Below are 9,720 nucleotides of genomic sequence, written 5' to 3'. Positions count from 1 at the left end.
CACGTGGCCTGAGTAATGCAGCCCAGAGCAACATAAACTTTTAATCTGATGTGATTTTTTTCATGACTGGATTGCTTGGTGCGCGAGTGGGAATACCTCTTTCTCACCATGCCAGAGGTGGTAGTGAGCTGCAACTCTCAGCAACATAATCTTAAGCGGAAGCAATGGATACTCTACAGCAGGCAAGCTCAACACCCTGCCACGTGGCCTGAGTAATGCAGCCCAGAGCAACATAAACTTTTAATCTGATGTGATTTTTTTCATGACTGGATTGCTTGGTGCGCGAGTGCAATCCAGGAAGGCACCATGGTTCTTGTATAGGGCAGGGCACAGCGCAGTGATAACTGCCTCCTGTGCTCACCACACACGGTGGGTCCAGTGGAAGTCTGAGTGTATCAGAGGTAACATCTGCTTGTGCAACATGGCAAGTATAACTCAGCAATTATCGATAATGTATTTCAACCTAACTACATGTGTATGTATGATTGTGAAGGCAGGTGTTTGCTGTTCTTAAGAAAATGGTAGCTTTCTTGTTTAATTATTGAAGTTGGGCTTGTGTTATGTCAAAATAATTTGATAAGTTAAAATAATAAAAAATGAAGTTTTGTTACATGTATTAACAAGATTATACATATTTATATACAGCCCAAGATACTTCTTCTTCCCTTAGTGTGGCCTAGGCAAGCCAAAAGTTGAATGCCTATTTCTATAATACACTGTGTTGCTAAGCTAGGACTTTAAGTAGGTTAGTCTATTATATGCAGTTTCAATTTGCCATATTTTCAACTAATGGTGGGTTTATCATGGATATAACTGTATCCTAAATCAAGGGCTGTCTATATTCTTGTGCAGTGTTCTTTGTATATCGGGTACAGTAGTTAGACTGTGATTCAGAATATTTCTGTTAAGATTCATTAACTTTTTTATTTAACCCTAGCAGATTAAGAATACTTCACAAAGAATAAAGTATGATAGTACATAAGATCCTAATGAGATAATTGACAATGTGAAATAGGAAGAAAAGGGCTAAAGGTGTAGGGAAAATGCAAAGGGTATGGGGAAAGGTAATAAGGGAAAGAAAAAAAATAGGAGAAAATGAAAAAATGGAAATAAAATGTTTGTAAATGGGGCGGAGAGGAGGAGGTAAAGGGAGGGCAGGGACAAGGGGAAAAATGAGAACCAAGACCTGTCATGTAAAGGCACAAGATCCCAATGATGAATGTAACTGTACTGTATACCTAAAATGTACCAATAAACTCAATGAGGAAAAAAAAATACTTCACAAAGATGAGGAAATGTTTCTAGAAAGATTGAGGCAAAATTAGAAATCATTATCACTATTTTCATGTTATTTTCATAACTCAGTGATCCATAGATATTCAGTGATCTTCAAGGGCTTATAGGAATACCTCTTTCTCACCATGCCAGAGGTGGTAGTGAGCTGCAACTCTCAGCAACATAATCTCAAGCGGAAGCAATGGATACTCTACAGCAGGCAAGCTCAACACCCTGCCACGTGGCCCTAGGAACCAATTTCGAGACCTGATTCCCCAGCTGCAAGACCCTGTGAGCACCAGCTCCCTGTCTCCCTCTTGTTCTCTCCATTCTCACCCTGCTCTCCCTGCATTTAAACAACCTGTAAAGCTCCCCTTCACCCCATTGCCCAAGGTCCAGGATCTTCGTGCTCATCCCTAATAAAACATTTCCTCCTTGGTAGCTCATCTTCCTGATGCTGGTTCAGAATCCTAGCTGTCCCTTCAGTTCCCATCTCCTCCTTGGGCCCATCCCTACATACGGTAGAAGATTCCTTGTGGTCATCTCCATCCACTGCTTTGTTCACTCTGACAATCCAGTGTTATCCTAATCATTAAGTTATTATCTTTCTTAGTCACTCTGCCTCCTTTTCCTAGTTCAGGCCCTTGGTCAGAGCGGGTGACTTGCACGCAGTTTTGGGATGAACGGATGAATCCAAACCAAACTTCTCAAGTGACTCCCACCTCATGGTGACCGTCATGAGCCCTCCTTCCTCCTCTCCTATCACTGTCTTCATCACTATCATTATTCTACAGATGGGATCTGGCATTTAAAAGTTTCCCTCCTCTTTATTCTTGGGAAATGAATAAAACAGTATTATTAAGGTAATGGGGATCCAAAATATGGACCTCTCTGTGCAAAGAGGTTTTATAAGCAAGTATTTTTTATTCCTCCTGGAACTCCGGTACAAAGATGGGAAGTATTTTGGTTCATCTTGTCTTTTAGTCCAAAGACAAGTGCAACTCTGCAGAGGGTGGATAGAGGTATAATCTAAGACTTAAAACATGACCTTGAACAGATGCACTCATATCGATGCTAAGGACAATTAGTATCATGTCCCTTTTCTTTGCCAATATACAAAAGCTTACCTTTTGTATGAAAACTCATCCTGGAGACAGCATTACTGGATGCTAACCATTGAAGTCCTCCTGGCAGACTATCTTCAAGGCAGATCTGCCTCAGAAATCCTCTCATGTTACCCTTTCAGCGTGTGTGCACACCGACCTCTGAGTTTTGGATTTACCATACTGTTCTCAGGAAATTCTGCTAATAGGTGGAAATCAAGCCAAGCATGAATGCAATTTCTTTCTCAATGGAAAAAAACTGCTGAGGTTATTTATAATTGTTAACATCTGGAAATTCCATTATTAACGAAAAATGGGACTGAGACCTCTTATTCCACCACCTCCTGGAATGCCTGGGTTAGCATATTCTATCTTCTTAAGGGCAAATAAGTCTGACACTTTTGGAGATTTCTAGGCATACATAATTTTTTCCAGTTGTTACCACCTTCTCATAATAGATGGATTACAGCAACCAGGTGAGTTATTTGTGTGTGTCGCAAGCCCAGCCTGGCAGAGAGGCACTCCAAATATTCTGTTTCATTGCTTTTCTCTATTGAATTCTAGGCCATCTTAAGGACTTGCGCTACTGAGCATTTCATTTCAGTAGAAAATGGTGAAACATTCATATAGTAACTTCATGAGCCTGAGGTTATTTCACTAAAGTCTTTTCCTATTTCTTCCCATGATATGACAGCTGCGTATGGCTGAGGAATGTAGACCTAATGTGTGTGGCTGCGGGAAAATTACTTCACTTGCCCTGGACAGAGGCTTGATGTGTTTTATACATGTTTCAGATTTCTCAGAGTATCTCAAGTGTTCAAGCATCTGATGTAAAACTAACTTACTCCCCGGAAGAACCCCTGTTCAGAATTTATGGACTTGCCACCATCTGCTGAGAATTCTTTGGAGTAAAGAATTTGTGAGTTTAGATCTGTATAGCATTTCAGATTCCCAAATATTCTCTGCATTTAATTCACCACCTGATGCCTTTTAAATCCACTTTAATTGTTGAAATGGAATTTTTGTACTTTCTGCCCTTGAATGATTATGTGTTCATATGTGTGCACATGTTGGACATTTAAAAATTTTTATTCCAGACAAATGTGTTGAGGGTCACATTACACTATTGTTTTCGAAAATTAAAATCCTGATGATTTTTTTTTCCTGATTGGAGGCTTTGACCAGCAATAATAAGGTTGATTTAACATTGAAAAGGGTATTAAAGAAGCCACAGGTGGTTTAGCAGTGCTGAAGAGGGACCAGGCTAATCATGTTGGTTATTTAGGGATATGTGTCTATAGTGTTCTATAAAAAAAAACCAAAAAACACCATTTTGTGGAAAATCCGGTTTAAACAAGTATAAGCAAGTTCTCTGGAATCTTCATTGGAAACTTTAATCTCTGAGAGGTGGTTAACTTAGAACAAACTATTACCTAAGTATTTCAGTCAGGAACCAATCTGAGGCAACTCAAATAGTTCCCAAAGATCACAGAAATCAGTTGAGGGGATGGGGAGCCAGTGTCAATTATCGATAATGTATTTCAACCTAACTACATGTGTATGTATGATTGTGAAGGCAGGTGTTTACTGTTCTTAAGAAAATGGTAGCTTTCTTGTTTAATTATTGAGTTACATACGGTAGAAGATTCCTTGTGGTCATCTCCATCCACTGCTTTGTTCACTCTGACAATCCAGTGTTATCCTAATCATTAAGTTATTATCTTTCTTAGTCACTCTGCCTCCTTTTCCTAGTTCAGGCCCTTGGTCAGAGCGTGGTTGGGCTTGTGTTATGTCAAAATAATTTGATAAGTTAAAATAATAAAAAATGAAGTTTTGTTACATGTATTAACAAGATTATACATATTTATATACAGCCCAAGATACTTCTTCTTCCCTTAGTGTGGCCTAGGCAAGCCAAAAGTTGAATGCCTATTTCTATAATACACTGTGTTGCTAAGCTAGGACTTTAAGTAGGTTAGTCTATTATATGCAGTTTCAATTTGCCATATTTTCAACTAATGGTGGGTTTATCATGGATATAACTGTATCCTAAATCAAGGGCTGTCTATATTCTTGTGCAGTGTTCTTTGTATATCGGGTACAGTAGTTAGACTGTGATTCAGAATATTTCTGTTAAGATTCATTAACTTTTTTATTTAACCCTAGCAGATTAAGAATACTTCACAAAGAATAAAGTATGATAGTACATAAGATCCTAATGAGATAATTGACAATGTGAAATAGGAAGAAAAGGGCTAAAGGTGTAGGGAAAATGCAAAGGGTATGGGGAAAGGTAATAAGGGAAAGAAAAAAAATAGGAGAAAATGAAAAAATGGAAATAAAATGTTTGTAAATGGGGCGGAGAGGAGGAGGTAAAGGGAGGGCAGGGACAAGGGGAAAAATGAGAACCAAGACCTGTCATGTAAAGGCACAAGATCCCAATGATGAATGTAACTGTACTGTATACCTAAAATGTACCAATAAACTCAATGAGGAAAAAAAAATACTTCACAAAGATGAGGAAATGTTTCTAGAAAGATTGAGGCAAAATTAGAAATCATTATCACTATTTTCATGTTATTTTCATAACTCAGTGATCCATAGATATTCAGTGATCTTCAAGGGCTTAGGAACCAATTTCGAGACCTGATTCCCCAGCTGCAAGACCCTGTGAGCACCAGCTCCCTGTCTCCCTCTTGTTCTCTCCATTCTCACCCTGCTCTCCCTGCATTTAAACAACCTGTAAAGCTCCCCTTCACCCCATTGCCCAAGGTCCAGGATCTTCGTGCTCATCCCTAATAAAACATTTCCTCCTTGGTAGCTCATCTTCCTGATGCTGGTTCAGAATCCTAGCTGTCCCTTCAGTTCCCATCTCCTCCTCGGGCCCATCCCTACATACGGTAGAAGATTCCTTGTGGTCATCTCCATCCACTGCTTTGTTCACTCTGACAATCCAGTGTTATCCTAATCATTAAGTTATTATCTTTCTTAGTCACTCTGCCTCCTTTTCCTAGTTCAGGGCCTTGGTCAGAGCTGGTGACTTGCACGCAGTTTTGGGATGAACGGATGAATCCAAACCAAACTTCTCAAGTGACTCCCACCTCATGGTGACCGTCATGAGCCCTCCTTCCTCCTCTCCTATCACTGTCTTCATCACTATCATTATTCTACAGATGGGATCTGGCATTTAAAAGTTTCCCTCCTCTTTATTCTTGGGAAATGAATAAAACAGTATTATTAAGGTAATGGGGATCCAAAATATGGACCTCTCTGTGCAAAGAGGTTTTATAAGCAAGTATTTTTTATTCCTCCTGGAACTCCGGTACAAAGATGGGAAGTATTTTGGTTCATCTTGTCTTTTAGTCCAAAGACAAGTGCAACTCTGCAGAGGGTGGATAGAGGTATAATCTAAGACTTAAAACATGACCTTGAACAGATGCACTCATATCGATGCTAAGGACAATTAGTATCATGTCCCTTTTCTTTGCCAATATACAAAAGCTTACCTTTTGTATGAAAACTCATCCTGGAGACAGCATTACTGGATGCTAACCATTGAAGTCCTCCTGGCAGACTATCTTCGAGGCAGATCTGCCTCGGAAATCCTCTCATGTTACCCTTTCAGTGTGTACACACCGACCTCTGAGTTTTGGGTTTACCATACTGTTCTCAGGAAATTCTGCTAATAGGTGGAAATCAAGCCAAGCATGAATGCAATTTCTTTCTCAATGGAAAAAAACTGCTGAGGTTATTTATAATTGTTAACATCTGGAAATTCCATTATTAACGAAAAATGGGACTGAGACCTCTTATTCCACCACCTCCTGGAATGCCTGGGTTAGCATATTCTATCTTCTTAAGGGCAAATAAGTCTGACACTTTTGGAGATTTCTAGGCATACATAATTTTTTCCAGTTGTTACCACCTTCTCATAATAGATGGATTACAGCAACCAGGTGAGTTATTTGTGTGTGTCGCAAGCCCAGCCTGGCAGAGAGGCACTCCAAATATTCTGTTTCATTGCTTTTCTCTATTGAATTCTAGGCCATCTTAAGGACTTGCGCTACTGAGCATTTCATTTCAGTAGAAAATGGTGAAACATTCATATAGTAACTTCATGAGCCTGAGGTTATTTCACTAAAGTCTTTTCCTATTTCTTCCCATGATATGACAGCTGCGCATGGCTGAGGAACGTAGACCTAATGTGTGTGGCTGCGGGAAAATTACTTCACTTGCCCTGGACAGAGGCTTGATGTGTTTTATACATGTTTCAGATTTCTCAGAGTATCTCAAGTGTTCAAGCATCTGATGTAAAACTAACTTACTCCCCGGAAGAACCCCTGTTCAGAATTTATGGACTTGCCACCATCTGCTGAGAATTCTTTGGAGTAAAGAATTTGTGAGTTTAGATCTGTATAGCATTTCAGATTCCCAAATATTCTCTGCATTTAATTCACCACCTGATGCCTTTTAAATCCACTTTAATTGTTGAAATGGAATTTTTGTACTTTCTGCCCTTGAATGATTATGTGTTCATATGTGTGCACATGTTGGACATTTAAAAATTTTTATTCCAGACAAATGTGTTGAGGGTCACATTACACTATTGTTTTCGAAAATTAAAATGCTGATGATTTTTTTTCCTGATTGGAGGCTTTGACCAGCAATAATAAGGTTGATTTAACATTGAAAAGGGTATTAAAGAAGCCACAGGTGGTTTAGCAGTGCTGAAGAGGGACCAGGCTAATCATGTTGGTTATTTAGGGATATGTGTCTATAGTGTTCTATAAAAAAAAACCAAAAAACACCATTTTGTGGAAAATCCGGTTTAAACAAGTATAAGCAAGTTCTCTGGAATCTTCATTGGAAACTTTAATCTCTGAGAGGTGGTTAACTTAGAACAAACTATTACCTAAGTATTTCAGTCAGGAACCAATCTGAGGCAACTCAAATAGTTCCCAAAGATCACAGAAATCAGTTGAGGGGATGGGGAGCCAGTGGCAATGGAGGCCAACCCTGGGCACCTCCATCAGTGACCATGTCCCAAGTGCATCTTAATCACCATGCTACATTAAAAATCCAAGAGAGAGAAGAAGGCACAAGGAATTTCTATGTCAGAGGAAGGAAACATAAAAACATCATGGTTTCCTTACATATATTATTGGTTTAATTAGTCCTACTATTAAATGCCACCAATTTCCACAATTAACAAGTGTTCTTATTTTTGTTTAATTAATAGCATTTAGGTAGCAGTGTAAATAGTATGGGATGATATATGATTTCACACAGTATTTGTTTTTTATATTAAAGCAATATGTGTATCATATATAATGTGCGTATACTATATATTTATACACTTTATGTATATATTATTATGTGTGTATAGTCAGCATTCTGTTATGATTACGATCTGTGTGGTCTCCCTGACCAGCCAGTCCCTCTAAGTAGGCTCAGAAGTCAGTTGCAGTGGCAAAGTGAAGAATGTATGAGCCACCAGCCCCACCTGGAGAACCAAGCAGGAACAGTGGAGACCAGGGAACAGTGGAGGTTTGGAATCTGTTAGAACCGGAAAAATCGGGAACCACAATTGAAGCAAACCACAGAGAGGCTGAGGAGTTTCCGAGAACTTGAAAGTCCTGTCTCTACAGCCTCTGGTGATGACAGCTCACACCTCTTCCCACTCTTGGGAAGCACAGACCAGACCCCTGTCCTAGAAAGCAGCAGAGAGGATGAAAACAGGCTTGGAGCTATGAGGATTTAATTCCTAGTTTGTTTGTGCTTGGTTTTGGTTTTGGTTTTTTTCTTGCTGTCCGAACCTTCAGGAACTCACTCAAACTCCTTGAGCCTCTGTTTTATCATCTGTGAAATGGAGGTGCCATTGTCCGCTCCCTCTTGGTGAGTTAATCCTTTTATGAGAGTCAAATTTGCATCTCCAGAGCCTTATTATCTCCCCTTTTCCTTGCTATACTCTTTCTTTCTTTTTGGGCATTTCAACTGCTCAGGGGAATGTTTTGTCACCTTAATGGCTAGCCACAAAAGCGTTTCTTTTTTTCAGTGATTAAGAATTAGTGCTATAAACCAGGTTGTCTGGGTTTCGAGGAACATCAGAAGTAATGTTTGTAAAGGAGAGAGGGAGAGCACAACCCCAAGGGCAGCCCACCAACCTGCAGCTTCTTGTTTGACTCCTCCAGTACCAGCTCACATCCTAGGAAATCAAAACAAATGCCCACTTTCTAAGCCATTTTATTCCTGTCACACCCCATAGGCAGTGACCTCCCTCCTGTGTATGCTTATGACAATTACTCATTAGAGAGAATATTCTTAATAAATCATGTACAGCCTGTTGGCATCCACTCTTTTTTAATTGTAAAAAGTTGTTATTTAAATCTTACATTATTCTGTTTAACTTTGCCCAGTGAGAAGGCAGTGAGAAAACCTAACCGTCTAAATATTCCCACTGTGGCTTCATCTGGGGAACCCACTTCACACAACGCTGCCACCATTAATGTTAATAAGAATTTACATTGTAGCACTTCCAGTTGTTTTTCAATTTACTGAAATTAGCTGTAGTTCTAAAAACCATTTTGGTTCCAATGAAGTGTAGAGGCATGTAGGCATGTGTAGTTAATTAAAGACTTAGATAGACAATCTGTGCTCTGAATTACACATTTCTGTCCCTTTCATGGTGGATGCCTATGGTCAAATACCATTTAAAGCAATTAACATTTCCATTGTGTTTCATTAATGTAAGAATCAGAACATTATTGAATTTAGCAAAGGGTGGGCAGCTGAGGAGCTGCAAGATCAAGATTGGCCGGTATCAGACAACTATATAAGTTCTAGACACTATTGGAAAGTGAACACTGGGTGACTTTGAAACATTAAGACCAAACAGATTTTAGGGTTTTCTGTGTGAATACTTCCATCCAACTATGAATGTGTGTGTGTGTGTGTGTGTGTATGTGTATGTGTGTCTGTGTATTTATAAGAGAGGTTTTATTGTAGCATTCAGGGAGAAGTATGAAAAGATGGGACAGGAACTTGCCATAAGGGTTTTGTTTGTCACTTCTCATTCTCCTGAGCTGGCATTTTAAACCACACTGATTTTGTTTCCATCTGGAGACTTTGCAGGTAAAATGGATGTTCCTGTAGATAATCTACAAGGTTGGATACTGTGGCAACTGCAGATCTCCAACAGACTGTTCCTACCCACAAGCCAGTCACAGTCACAGACTAGTAAAAGCAATGAACCTATTTCTCTCAAGAGCATATCACGTGCCACAATTTGTTCAAACAACACCAACAGTGACCTCCATATAAAATGATCTTTCTTTTAAATGAC

The sequence above is a fragment of the Fukomys damarensis genome, unplaced genomic scaffold (assembly GCF_012274545.1).
Source record: "Fukomys damarensis isolate Sample0158 unplaced genomic scaffold, DMR_v1.0_HiC HiC_scaffold_5, whole genome shotgun sequence".
In the NCBI taxonomy this organism is placed as follows: Eukaryota; Metazoa; Chordata; class Mammalia; order Rodentia; family Bathyergidae; genus Fukomys; species Fukomys damarensis.
This window is presented reverse-complemented; position numbering follows the sequence as displayed.